Below are 13838 nucleotides of genomic sequence, written 5' to 3' on the forward strand. Positions count from 1 at the left end.
TTATCCCCCTCATTTTATAACACTTTAATATATCTGCATATAGTTTCATGAGTTGAACTTTATTTTTCTTTTTCACTATAAATATGTATTTATTTGACATTTTAGCTTTTTTGTAGCTTTTCACTATTATAAAAATTATAAAATCAGTCTTTTTAAGCACTTCTTCTTGTGTATGTGGGTACATTTCTTCTAGATTTCATAACTAGAAAAGAAATTGCTTTATCAAAGCCCATTTTTATCAGGTCAACTTTACTGGGTCATGAAACTTCCAGTACATTCTCCTCTGAAAGTCTGAGAGCCCCCTTTGCACTTTTAGGTTTATCATCCATCTAAAATTAATTTTTTTGTACTGTGGGATACAAAAATCATGATTTTGTTAAACTAGGGATCGTTAAATTTATTAACTGACCTGTCATTTCCCCACTGATTTTATTCTACTTTGGTAGTTACTAAATTTCCACATTTCGAGTTCTCTGTTTTGTACCATTATTTATCTACATCTGTGCCAATACCACATGGTTTTAATTACTCCAGTTGCATGATTAGATTTGATATTTCATAGGTACCGTTTTTCTTGAAAATTATCTTCGTTTTTCGTGGCTCCTTCTTCTTCCATATGAATTTATTCACCATCTTTTGAAGTTTTACACAAATTCCTAGGATTTCGTTGGAATTGCAAAGAATTATAGATTAGTTTTAGAATACTTAATGCCTTCGGTTTGTGGAATTTCTTATGTATATAGGAATTTTGTTATGTCTTGCAATATTATTCATTTCCCAATCCTTGCCCAGTTGTCTTTGGATATATTCCCGTGTACCTCAGGCTTATTTTGTTATTGTCATTGTTTTTTCCTCATCACTAGAATTTATTTTACTGCTAATAATTCAGTGAACCCTCCCAGTCCAAATCCTGTGCCTTTCTTCAACTTTAAAGAAATTTTCATTGTTCCTTTTTTTTTTACCTTAGTTCTTTATTTCAGTAGAAGTGGGGCTTCTTATGCTAATTCTCCATGTTCTTATTTTTTTTCAAGCTATTTGTCTTTTTTCTCTTGTTTTAGAAGCCTTCCCTGACCTCATCTATTGAATAATTAATCTAATTTCCAGCTATGTTCCTTCTAGTATTTGGTCCATCTTTGGTTGTTATCATTGTGGTCCTCATTCACTTTACTTTCCAAGAACTCTTCCTTCTCTCTGATTGCTTTTTTATATTAGCAAAATTTTCTTCTTTTTTTGGATCGAACATATTCATATCCTTGAGGGTGCTATTCAGAATATTTTAAAAGTTCTCTTGTGTTCTCTATATTATTTGTTCTCCTCGGGGTCAGGTATTCTGTTTGTTCATCTTGATTTTTCTCTTCTCTGATTGCCTTATTCTTCCTCAATCCTATCAATCTTCTATAAATCTTTTAGGAATTCCTTAAGTTTTCTGATGTACTTATTTTACCCCTCTCAGGTTTTGCTGAAGTTGTAGATCTCTTCTTAGTTAAAAGTCTTTGTTATCTCATGAATTATGTTTTTCCATAATCTTGATCCAAATACCACGGCTCCTGTTTTGCAACAAGAAGATTATGAATGGCCTTGGTGAGAGCAGGTTTTTAATGGGTGGTGGGAGGGATGCAGATTTTGGAGGAGTGAAGAGTAAGGAGTGCATCATGAGAGCCACAGCAGCAATCGAGTGAACAATAGCAGCATTTCCAAGTTCATAATCATTTGAGATAATTGAAATGGGATGTGCACCTATCTGTATAATAGATGTAATGCAAGTACATATAATATTTCAGAGGAATTGAGAGCTTGAAGTACATGTAGCATATGTTTCATAACAGTGGGAATGGAGATTTTATACAGAATATAGGACACAAGAGGCTGGAGGCCCTACCTCCAACAGCTGTTCAAACAGAGATTTGTTAAGTCACTTTGAGTAAATTATTTAACCTTGTCTATAGGATATTATTTCCTGTCCCCTGCCCACCTCAAAGCTGCTCTGTAAGGATTTATAAGCAAAGTGCTTGTATTTTTTATTGAATACAGATATATAATCTTTCAAGGCTGTACATTGATAAAGCTTTGCTTGCTTATTTCCACCCTGAAAATACATTCTCTAGGACATTATATCTGTGAGATTCCTGGCCCAGCTGCCTTATAATAAGCCGAGTTTCATTGTTAAAAAGATTTCTGAGCTGTAGCCCAAACATTCTCAATCAGAATTTCTATGGCTGGGTCTGATAATCAGCACTTTTTATGTGTGAGTCTTATACCCACCGAGATTGCAGGACACTGCTTTGGGGCAGAGAGCTCAAGATGTTTGCCAACAAAAGAGCTGAATAATTTTCTTGGCGAGTTCCACTTATTTCTATGTCAAAGGGTAACCATAGTTTAAATTAGGAAACTGATTTTTTTTAAAGAGTATAATTAGGATGCTCCTCAATGACAGCAATCAAACTTTTTTTGGGGAAAATTAGCTTGATTTGAAGCATGCGTAGTAGATGATCATATCAAAGTGTGAGAAACTGTCCAACATTTCGTTTACTTTCATTTTGGGGGTTGTTGCTACCATATCAGATAAGAGTGTTTGAGGCAAATTTGGATATTCTGAAGAATTATTGAATCCACTTTTTTTTTCTGATCCTCCTCTCTAGAACATAATGAGTAAAAAAGAACTTAAAATCTCCCAGTCCTTCTGTCTATCATGCTAGACAAATAATAGAAAAGAAGGAAGAAATTACCTTACACACCTCTTTAGGAATTGACAAACCTTCCAATGAGACTTTTCAGTTAAGAAACCTGGAGACCATAACAGCATAGACAGAGGAATTCCTGTTAGTTGTAACCTGGTTAATCATTTGACCCAGGATTTTGTAATCAGGGCTGCTTTACCCTCTCCTCTGCATGTCCCCAGTGACATGACTGAGTTCCCTCTCAGAAGAGAGAAGCATTGGAGGATGCTTCTAGATCCCCTTTGCCTCTGTTCCCACCCCTCCTTCCTAACTCAGCACCCTAACCACTTGATGCCTGCTGTGAAGGTCTTTTAACATTAAAATAAAAGCCATAAATTGGGTGCCTATGTGTCTTGGTGAATGTTTATTACGGACTTCACAATTTTGGTTCTAACACAATTGATTCTACTACCTCAATTGACTGAAAATCTCTTTATTCTATGAGAAAATTTGTTTCGGGAAATGATTATATTTAATTTAGTGTGTTTATTGTTTTGGAACCTATTATGGAATCTTCATTCCACTCTTTTACTTAATTTTTCTTTCACCAGAAGAATCAATAGAGTCTGGATGGAAGATACATTAGTATCCTCCCATCTATGTTCTTGTCAAGATCCTTAAGAAATATGCTAATGAGACAATGGATATTTTAAAAATCACTCTTTGATTCTGAACCAAAGCCAAACAATTCACTAGGCAATCATCATTGTAATAGCAAATAATTACCACATGCACTGAGCCAAGGAACACTGCAGGTCTTGTTCCTTTAAGGCTTCTACTAGTTATAGATGAAAAACATACCTAGGAACACTAAAAGTGTTTGAAGTGGTTGTCATTATAGACAAAAGTCAAGTGCATTTTTTTAGACATCTGGAAGCTTCTACATTAGTTCTTTTTCTGAAAACACATTATTGGAATCTCCAAAGAGCTAAATATTCATTAAGTGTGAACTTTGATTGTCTTTCCAAGAGTTAGGACAAATATTAGTTAATCAAAGACTTGATTTAAGCATTTTCCCAGGAGCTATTCAGAAGAAGTAAGGAACAAAGCAGGTATTTTCATTCAAAGTAAAACACAGAGTTGAAGAGACCTAGTAATTCAGAAAGAGTTGGTTATTTCGGGCCTGAATACTAGCCTGTAATAATTAGCAAAACCTAACATCTGAATGAATCAATCACATCTTTGTTTTCATCTTCCAGTAAAGGCAATGAGACCTTCTTGGGTCTGTGTATAAAGGAGGTAATTATTCAGATTCATTTTTTTTCCCAGCCCTTACTCTCCTCTTCAACCTTTCAGTAAAAGTTTTGGGTTTTTCCATTGTTCGTGTATAAACTCTATCAGATAATGGGCAACTCAGAGGGGAAAAAAAAAAGCACAAATGCAATCAAACAGGAGGCTTGCTAACCCAGGAGAGGAAAAAAGAGTGAAAATCTGGCTATTTGGTGACAAATTGCATTATACATTTGATAACAATAATGTTCATTTTTTAAGAATTTTTGTTTGTGGCTGTAGATGGACAGCATGCCTTTATTTTATTTGTTTCATTTTTATGTAGTGCTAAGGATCAAATGCAGTGCCTCACACATGTTAGGCAAGTGCTCTGCCACTGAGCTACAGCCCCAGCCCAATACTGTTCATTTTTAAGTTGCATAATGATTGGATGGATTGTGAACTCCTTCATGTACTAATCACGTTCCATTTTCCACTTTTCCTATATGAACTTGCTTTATGCCTGGCACACACAAATTCTTTCATAACCATTTTCTGAGTTAAGTGAGATTTTACTACTTCTTGTTCTTAATTTAAGGGCACATTTGCTGCCTTAGGTGTTGAGAATGGATGTAGCTCTTGAGAAATGAGAAATCAAGAGTGAATTTTCTTCTCAGTACAGCGTTGAAAGTCCGAGTTTCTGGTGATTAAGCAAGTACCATCTTTGAATGGTTTAATGTGGTAAGAGGGATTGGGACAATTCATAGGTAACAATGTGTTTTGTTTGAAAACAAAGTATATATTCATATTAGGAAAATTTCACATAAAATTTGACTTCTCTAGATCTTGGGAGGTTAGACTACCCTTGGTAATAATCCTTTGGAGATGATAACAGGCCACTCTCTTGTTGCAAACTCATTTCTCCTGTTTCTTATGTTTCTGTTAATCTGATATTTGGATTTGTAATGCACACACATGTACACACACACACACATATCATTATGGAGGCCTAAACTTACATTTATTGGGACATGTTAGGTATGTTTTGGCAGTTTAAAACTTCTGCAGAGTATACAGTAAATTGAAGTTGTATTATTGATCTCCTTATAACTGGAACTTTCTAGAACCCCATCAAGATTCCATGTCTCTCTCAAGAACTCCTTAGAGCACTCATTCCCAGTAGTGAGCTAGACTATCATTGAGGAACACATAGTAAATGACTCTCATGACAATAGGAGAGCTCATTAATAACCCAACATTGTGTGAAAAGAACTGGGGTCTGTCTCTGAATCATTCCTGGCTTTGAAGATCCTGGTCCTTGGTGTCAACTGATATCATGAGCTATTATCAGTCAAACAGGATGGGCATGCTGGATGATATTTCTCTCTGCCTTCCTGACTTACAGCCTTCACCTTCCTTTATATCTCATGTTGGGGTAATTTTTCACAAATAGCAAAATTACTTTCACTTTAACTGTGGACTGAACATTTTAGCATTGTTTCTGAGTGATCCTAAAGATCAAAAAATGCGTGACTTGAATTATGCTGGGTCTAGAATTGGATCAAGCTTGATGAGTGACTGGTAATTGAGACATTAGTCCCATCACTAGTTATGAGCCTTTTAGGTCACACATAGTCACATCTCCATTTGGGCATTGTTGTCCATTTTTATTTTATGTATATGTTTTATGGTATATATATGGTATGACACTATAGTTAGAATCTCAAATTAGGGAAACGCCATAGGGCTCTTCTAATAATAACTAAGAAATTTCAATAGGCCCTCAGTTTACCTCAAGTGTAGATTTAAAATATTTTTTTCCAGATGTGGGAACTATTTTCAGTAATAAATCATGTAGCATGTTGGCAGAAACATTTCTCCAGCTCTCTCTGTAATTTTGGATGTTGCTAGTATATTTACTTCACCCCATCCCGGGCCTGCCTCTCTAAGATCTGAGGTTAGTAATATTTTTATGCAGAGTCACAATAGTCCTATGTCATTCATCTCAGTAATGTGCATGAGCTGAGAAGCTGGCTTGTTTTACAAATGCAAGAAAAATGCTTCATGCCAAAGTTCTTAACAGTGGCCCCTTCTCAGAGAATAAATCATTCTATGTTTTCTTTAAGATTCATTGCCAAAGTTTAAATATTTATAGCTTCAGATGAAGTAGGAATCATGGTTTTGAAGTCCCGAAGCATGAGCTAAAGGCTTAAGCTCTATAATTAATAATAAACTGCATGTTTGTACGGATTCAGCAGGTGTGTAGAAGATCTATGTGGCCTGTTTCACAAGGAGTGGAAACTGAATTTTCGACATGAAGTCTGATTTTTCCACCAGCAAAGTGGGGTTATCTTATCAACTCAACAACTTAATCCCACTGTGAAGAGATATTGATGGTAATGACTTGAGCGGGAAAAACACAAAAGCAGAGCAGACCGGACATGAGCATTGGAGCAAAAATGGTTCAATGACTGATGAATCATGAACTCCCAGAAGTCACTGACTCAGAGAACAGAGCAAGACACAAAGCCCAAAGTCCCTGCAAAATGATTTCTACCATGATTCCTACAGGAATGGAGAGACAGGGAGAGGGAGAGGGAGAGGGAGAGGGAGAAGGAGAGGAAGAGGGAGAGGGAGAGGGTGAGGGAGAGGGAGAGGGAGAGGGAGAGGGAGACAGAGGAAATATGAAACAATAGAAAATAGGAGAAAGGGCTTGAAACAATTGGTTTTCCTAACCTCAACTTCCTCTCCTCACTCCCTCTGGTTGTGGTCAATTCTAATATAATCTGACAGCAAGAATACAGGTGATGTTAACTGGGAAAACTGGAGGATAGTGTGGGTGGGGTCAGGGAAAAGTCCCTGTTTTCCAAGACGCTCTTCTCACATTTCAAAGAAGGAATCACACACTTGGTGTCATTCTGCAATTCTTCTCTGAGCTCAAGCTGATTTCCAGTCTAGGAGGTAATATGTTTTTGTGCATCCAGGCCAATACCCAAGAATCTTTCTCTTATAAAAATCACTTACACAAAGATGCAGAGTGGGAAGAAGAGAGCAAATGGAGAATGGAAATGTTTGTGGGACCAGAAACCAATCCTTGCTGCCCAATGGACCAGTCCCACCGGACTGTCCTACTCCCCAAGTATAGCTTTCCCTGATTTCACATCCCAAAGGCCAGCTTCATGGGAAGCCAGCAGTCTTTGGGGAGGGAATTCACTCTCTTCCAACTGTGCTTATAATCAGGTCATTTGTCCTGTTCTCCTCCCCCTCCCTGAAATTTTCAGATTTCTCTGCTTGTTCCCTCAAATACGGTTTAATCTTGGAAACTTCATTCTTATGGAATCAGCGTTGGCCCTTTGCAAGAAGAGTATTAAAATGGTTTTGATCTCTTTCATCAACTCAATCCAGACCTGTCAACTCATATTGCCCCAGAGAGACTACCAGAAGTTAGATGTGCTGATTTTTAGTACTGATGCCTGGTCTAAAGCCAGAGTGAATTCTGAAGATTTAAAGCAAATGTCTTTATTATTCTGGAAGAAATTGCTGTCTATTTTGGGACTTGACACAGACTGATAAGTATTATACACTCATTCTCTCTTCAATAAACAGCTGACAATTAGTTTATTCCCTCTGGGCCATAATGAACTAACATAGATTAGTGTTGTCTAATAGATATGTAGGTACACTACAAACATGAACCAAATATGTAATTTAAAAATCTTAACAAAGCATATTTTTAAAAGTAAAACAACAATAAAGAAACTCAGAAAGCAAACACAGAGAGAACATGAATTTTATAATGTACTTTATTTTACCTAATGCACACAATTTTTTCCCATTTTAACATAATCAATAAAAGTTATTATTGAAAGATCTTATATTCTTCTTTTTGTACTAACTTTTTGAAATCCATACATTTACAGTACATCATTATTTGGGCAGGTTACATTTTGAGTGTTTCCCAGTCACTTGTGGCTAGTAGCTACCATATTGTACTGAGTAGGACTAGGCGTAAAAAAAAGGGCCAGGGTGGTAGTTTCTCTTTCTCAGATCTGCTAGGTTTCCTTTGAACCCCATAGCTTCCTAAAACAAAATGATTTGTGAAAGTCTACATAATTTTTCTTTATGACTTAAAATCTGGGCCACTGATACTTTCAAACACTTGCATCGATCATGATTCTGATCAATTCAAATTTCTTGCTTCTTGCCAAGGGGATGAATGTCTCTGCATCTCTACCTATTCCACCTCCCTTTCACCAATCCTTCCCAGAGGAGAATTTTCAACAATTTTAAAGGGCTACACATTTTTTTCTATGATACCAAGTTTAGTTCCAGAAAATGCATTAAATTTTTCTCTAACCTACAAAACAGAGGAGGAAATGAGTGTATTCTTCCTTTTTTACTGAATCTTGCTACTACAGGATGGGTTTGTCCTGGATTTTGGCTTGAACACCAGCTGTACTCTTTATCAGGTAGTGGAAAATCTGTATCTATTTTGATTTGGAAAAAATGCATTTATTCAGATGATATGACCCACAGAGCAGTTTCCCCATGAAGGAATCTGTTCCATATTAAGGCTGTTCAGGTTACCCAATTACTTGCTTTTGGTTTCACGTCGCATCTTTATTTTTATAATTCCTTCCACTAAGGAGGTCAAGCTATGAGTTTAATTCAGCTATTTATTTTTTATTCTCCTATTCTTATTCTTTTATTCTCATTGATCTTAACTTTAGAACTAATAATTCTCCATATAATGTTAATATCAACAAATATAAATTTCTGAAGCACTTAACTGATGAGTGTGTTAAGTTTGACTATTTTTTTTCTTTGAGATATTTCTCTGAACTCTAGGTTAATTGTACAACCTTCACACTGAGCTTTCTGACCTCCCTAGTTTCAGGTTTTCCAAAGACTGTAAAGTCATCTCACTAGGAGAAAATGGAGAGTTGTTGTACATGTAAATGCTCTAACTTCTCACCAAACATCATATAAAAAGAACAAAATAAAATCAGCTGCTTTAAATGGGAAATAAATCATTCAAAAGAAATTCACTTTCTTCATGAGCTCTACTTGTCAGGAGACCCTGACCTTTTCACCTGGAGAGCTGAGCAATGTCTTCTCTGTGGCTAGCAGGCAGACTGCAGAGAGCCTGGACAGAGAGTTAATTTTTTAAAATGCCCTCCAGTGGGACAGAGACAACAGAGAGAAACCAGAGAAAGTCTATGGGTCAAACTTTCTGAGAGTCAGCAGAACCATCTGGAACAAAAGCAGAAGATCTGAAAAATCAATTTTTGTAGTTTTATGGAGCAGAGTTACACTGCCTTTATTTTAGATTGAGAAGATGGATAATGTGTGAGTAATCTTTTTATAGTCCAATAAAATGGAAAGTAATCTAAACACAGTGTGAGCCCAAGAAAGTCATTGGGGAACTTAGCTGTTGGATGTGATATTTCTTCCATTAGTGCAATTTCTTCTGCAGAGGACTGCCATGTGTATATATTTTTTTCTTTTCTTCCGGGTCCAGTCCAAAGCCTAGCACTTAGTAGGTCTTCAATAAACATTTGTTAAGTTAATAAACAAGATACTAAAATTTCTAAAGTTCCATTATGTGTATGATGAAAACAATGTTCACAGATACACATTCATTAAGTAGAGTCAGAGAATGTACTTGTTCAGCTAAATTATAAGCTAAACAAATGTTAAGTTATTTAGATATTTTTTTAAAGAAGTTGTTAAATAATTCCCTGCCACCACTCTGGCACCACTGCTCCAGAGTGCCTCTCCATCACAATAGATCTGTTCATTGAAGTTGTGGGCTTGGCACACGGGCTCTTTACCAAACATCAGTTCTAAACAAACAGGTTCTGGCTCTTAGGGTCAGGACCAAAATGTTTTGAATATTGCTCTCAAGTGCATGTGGGGGAAAAAAAGGCAAAGTATATGTCATCGAGTGTTTTAAGATATATTTATTCTAAGTGGAAAAGCTCTTGAAAGGTATTAAACATCCTTTTTGTCATTATGTTTTTATAACATTATGGACTACTTTGTGAAAGAAATTAACTGTAAATAGGAGTCCTTTTGTAAAAATAAATTCCATTCTTATTTACTATGTGCCCATTAGAAATCTCATTTATCTCTCTTGCAATTTGCTTTGTTATGATGTTAAAAGGTTTTCTGCATGAATGTGGCATAGTAGTTGTATGTTTCAAATAGTACGGGAAAAACAAATGATTGGAGTTTATCAGAGGTGGGGAATATTTACAAATCCCTGGCTGAATCTGTAGTGTTTGGTCACATGGAGACAAAAACATGAAAGGACCCCTGAAAAATATTTGAGGCAAGGAGGGAAGAAGTAAAACTCTTAGTCATGGACACTTGTGATACATTTGGTGCAGGTGGGACTTTCTGTACTACTTTGTATTATTATTTACCTTGCAGTTTAAATCTTACCTTTCATTTTGCATTTCAGAAGAGGAGAAATGGACAAATTATGGACAAGAGTAATATACCAACAAAGAGAACAGGTATTCAAAGAACTCTCATAATTAGATTATGTGTTCTGGCGCTCTCTCTGAAGTTTTCGTGTAACTGAACAAATGTTTTTAAAATGTATTTTTTAACATTACTGAGAAAATATTTTTTAAGCCAAGATGGCCCCTTTTATAGAATGAATCATCTTCCATGTGTCAGGACACTGAGTTTTAGTAGGTGACTAAGACCACAGATAAACAGCCTGAAGTTATTTTTAGAGAATTAAGTGATGAAAGTCTTCTAAAGATTTTATTAGCAACTATCAGCTGGCACAGCACATAATTATGGTTAAGCACAGGAGCAAACTGGTCTATTTTATCACAATGAAATCCTTCAGTGCAAGTTATTATCAGGGTACAAACAAATATATACCTACTCTGCCTTCAGATAGTTCCCACCTCTTTACTGCTAGCCTCATGAATTTTAATTCTCCCAAAAAGTTCATAAAAATACAAAAGAGAAGTAAAGAAATGAGGTGCCCAGTGGAGGCATGGGGCACTGTAAAATCTACCCTGAGGGCCAAAGAAGTGGATCTGAGTAAAATCAGCATTTATTTGTGGGACTGGATATCTCTGATTCTGTCTGTGCATTCTCAAATGCTTTACCCGATTTTCTGTACTTTTCCCCAAATGTCTTTCTTCCGTAGCTTCATCAATATTTTTCTTGCACCTTCCCCTAAAATATTTCTATTAGTAATTCCAAATGTTAATGATGTAACAGATTATTAAAGATAGAACTTAAAAATCGTTCAGTGTGCTAAATAAATTCCCATATTATGATATTTTATGAAGGTATTTTATTTTGATTTTTAATCCCTGTTTTTCAACATGTGAAAAAAGCATTATCTAAGAAAGGCATTTTGGAGGTAATCATAGAACAAATTTTTATGTCAAGGATGAGGATATGTGCTAATCGATCCATTCTCTTTATCTTAAAACTATTGCATAATGGACTATAAAACAATAAAAAATATACCTCTGAGAATCACAATGGAATAAGTGGCCATAATTATTAAAGTTGGAAATGATCTTAGAAATTCTGTCCTCTGTGTTCTTCATATATAAATGAGGCAACTAAGGTCCAAAGAGGTTTGACAACTTTTATAAGATCATAAGTTAGCTAATGGCAAAACTAAAATCGCTACTCAGGATTCCTGTTCCCCATTCAAGCACCAGGTAACTATACCATTCAACATCTACCACTGCAGTAAAAATTTAAGCATTATTATGCAACAACACATAGACCGAGAAATCACTCTCCGGTATGCATATTTATCCTTATATGAGAATATTTCTTAAAACACAGTAATTGACAAAGTAGTTTCTAGTTAACTTGATTTTTTGTCTATTATGTCTCCATCTATTTTGATGAAGCACTCAACTTTTAAGGAAAAAATCACTTATGACTAATGTTAGGTACATTAAAACAGGAAAATAAATATTTATCATCACCAAGGCAAATAATTAGAGTAAACTCTCCAAAGAATACTCTATACAGTTCTAACCTCTGTCAGACTTGTCAGTGTTCAGCGGTTTTTTTTTTTTTTTTTTTGCACCTAGGAGGGAATCAAAAGGTTGATCCACTTTCTTCTAGTGTATCACATGCATAGGGTGGTGTAAAATATTGGTATTGACATAGAAGTCCATCTTAAAGCCGATCATGTGTGACCTTGTACGTTGCTCCCACAGTCAGATAAACTCTCCCTTCCTCTCTTCCAGCCTCCATGGCAGACCCCTATGAAAATCCCATATGTTATTGCTTTGCAAAACTCAAATCTTGTATATTTGTCCTTGAATATGACAGTAATGTATAGTCTATTTGCCAGATGGAGAAAGTCTTTGTCATAAAAATCAATAACTTTAAAAAATATATATTAGTTAACAGTAACTTGGAAATGATTCAAAGGAAAAATAAAGCCTTTTTCACCATTAGTAAATCCAAGTGACTCATAAAACTTTCAGTGGTATTTGGATCAAAATATAGCCTGCTCTCTCTTCAATTAATGGAAGTCACATAGGAATTAAGAGAGTCTTACTTCAGGAGAGTTCTTAAACTCTTTAATTATTTTTTATTGTGCATTGCCTTTAATTTAGATTTTTATATAGAACTGGAATGGTTAAGATATGCTCTTGTTATCTAACTACACACCAAGAAAAACAATATCAAGAGCAGAGTATATTAATTTCAGATATCATAAACTTGACATTATGTTAAGGTTATTTAGTTTTCCTCTTTAACTCTATTTAAATGAAAAATATTCTGATATTTTAGGTCATGAATTTTGGCTTCTTTGAATTCAAAAAGAAATAAAAACATTTTTAAGGGCAAATGTAAAGATTTCCGAGAATTTCAGTAAAAGTTAAAACATGCAGTACTGAAACTATTATGGGGCACAGCAGAGATTTTACTGTCTGAGTTAAATTAATACTTGTCTAGAAAACATATATTTTGATAAGTGGAATGTATTTTTAGAGTGTTATTCAGTTTTAGTAAATGTTTATAATAACACTGCTTTGAAAGTGAAACCAATTAATTCTGTTTCATTATTCTGAGGAAAATAGTAAAACAGTTAAAAAATGGTAATGAAATATGTAGGTGTTGGCTGATTTATGTCTTTTTTATTCTGTCAGCTATTTTATATGACTTGCAGGGTAATAATTTAGCATAGTATTAATAGCAAAAATTAAATGCTTTCTCTGTATATCCAGTTACTTTTTTGCTCATATACTTCCATGTGTCCTCTCAGATGTGAGTTAACAAGACAAATGAGCAGAGAAACTTTGTCTCCAGGTTGCATGGGGGAAAACGCTCCCAGGAAACATCTGTTTTGGGTAAAGCAATTTAATTACAAAGATCATGGTGGTATTGTTGGGATTTATTTCAAGAGAGGAGCAAAGGAGGGCGGTGGGAACACTTGACACCTCCTTCCTAATGGAATTTTATCATCAGCGATGAAGGGGCCAAGAAAAATCTGTCTTCTTTTGCTTTCTTTTGTGTCAATTTCCTCTTCTGCAAAAAGTTAGCGTAAACAAAATAGTCCTGATTTTGAAATATTATATATATATGTATACACATACACACACACAGAGTCCAATCTTAGGTGTATTTATATGTACTCTCTGAACAGGAGAATCTACCTTAGTAGAATACACAGTATTTTCAAGCTTATTTCAATCAATAGACTAACTGAATGTCATCATCATGGATACGTAGGCTCAGGATCAGTGGTCCACCTATATACACCCATGATCCACAATGAAAAGCTTCCTAAACAAAGGATTATGTTGGGCAGAGGCAGATTCAGGAAATAACATGGACTAGATTGTGGTTTATGGGAAAAATATAAATTTTAAAAAATACAAAAATCAGCTTTTATGCCATTTG

General features: G+C 35.2%; 1 long non-coding RNA gene across 1 annotated transcript in view; it reads left to right on the forward strand.

Annotated features, from left to right (window-relative positions):
• LOC120892867 (uncharacterized) overlaps positions 1-13838 on the forward strand; it is a 50268-nt gene that overhangs the window by 22366 nt on the left and 14064 nt on the right. The window contains exon 2 of the long non-coding RNA XR_013430256.1: positions 10393-10447. This is a non-coding gene — a long non-coding RNA (uncharacterized LOC120892867). The remainder of the gene's footprint in view (positions 1-10392; positions 10448-13838) is intronic.

This window comes from Ictidomys tridecemlineatus, chromosome 14 (assembly GCF_052094955.1).
Source record: "Ictidomys tridecemlineatus isolate mIctTri1 chromosome 14, mIctTri1.hap1, whole genome shotgun sequence".
In the NCBI taxonomy this organism is placed as follows: Eukaryota; Metazoa; Chordata; class Mammalia; order Rodentia; family Sciuridae; genus Ictidomys; species Ictidomys tridecemlineatus.